Raw genomic sequence first — 981 nt, forward strand, 5'->3', positions numbered from 1 at the left:
CTTTGAATTTTTTCCTGATGAGAAAGGAGAGTAGGAGAGACTTTTCTTCTTGAGAGAGGTAAAACCATGTGTGAAATCAGCTGACCATCCAGTTTGGAAGTTAACATTTGGTCCTAAGTCAGTAAACTTTCCTTCACTTAACTCTTTCTTGGAGTTTTCCAAGCAGCAGTCATTTAGTATAAAAAAACACTGAGATCCAAGGTGAGGTTGTATTATTGTTATTTAACCATTGTTATTAATAGCTATATATTTTGCATCTGTCCCCTGGGGGCTGAAATAAACTCTAGACATCTTAATCACATATAATGTCACTCTGTCTAACCCCTACATTCTACAGGGTCCCTAAACCCTATTAAATGATACTATTTCTGGCTTCAACATCTTCTTTCATCCTCACATTATATCTGGGTCTGCAAAAGCAGAAAACTTAAACAGCATGTTTGGGCGTGGGGGGAGACTTGGCATTATTCCTAAAGATGACAAGTTTTATTTAATATACTGTTTTTACAACAAAAGTTTCAGGTTCCCTGTGACAATGGCCATGCCACCCTGAATGTGCCCAATCCTGTCTAATCTCGGAAGCTAAGCAGGGTCAGGCCTGGTTAGTACTTGGATGGGAGTCCACCTAGGAAGACCAGGTGCTGGTCTAAAAAAAAAAAAAAAAGACAATCTGGGGTTTCCTTTTCATTGAATTTGAACTATAATGTTTACAGGGAAATTACTTTTTACTTATTTGGCATACATGGAAAACAATGGAGTTTTAGCTATAAGTGGTTCTCATTGCCTGTCAGCATCACCTGGAGAGGTTTTTAAAACTATGGATACCACCCTAGAGATTCTGTCCAAGTAGGCTTGTGATTTGGCCCAGAAATCTGGGACTCTGACATAACTGCTCTTTCTACAGTTTGTAAACATCGGTTTAGCATTTATTTTGTGGGATTCCAAAAAGATGGTATAAGAGATTGGCCAGTTTCTTTCTCC

The 981-nt window shown here is 38.5% G+C and overlaps 1 pseudogene; it reads left to right on the forward strand.

Annotated features, from left to right (window-relative positions):
- The first annotated feature begins 531 nt into the window (after positions 1–531).
- On the forward strand, positions 532–648 carry LOC112474991 (annotated as a pseudogene).
- The last annotated feature ends 333 nt before the right edge of the window (positions 649–981 follow it).

Source organism: Pteropus alecto, unplaced genomic scaffold (assembly GCF_000325575.1).
Source record: "Pteropus alecto unplaced genomic scaffold, ASM32557v1 scaffold7, whole genome shotgun sequence".
NCBI lineage: Eukaryota > Metazoa > Chordata > Mammalia > Chiroptera > Pteropodidae > Pteropus > Pteropus alecto.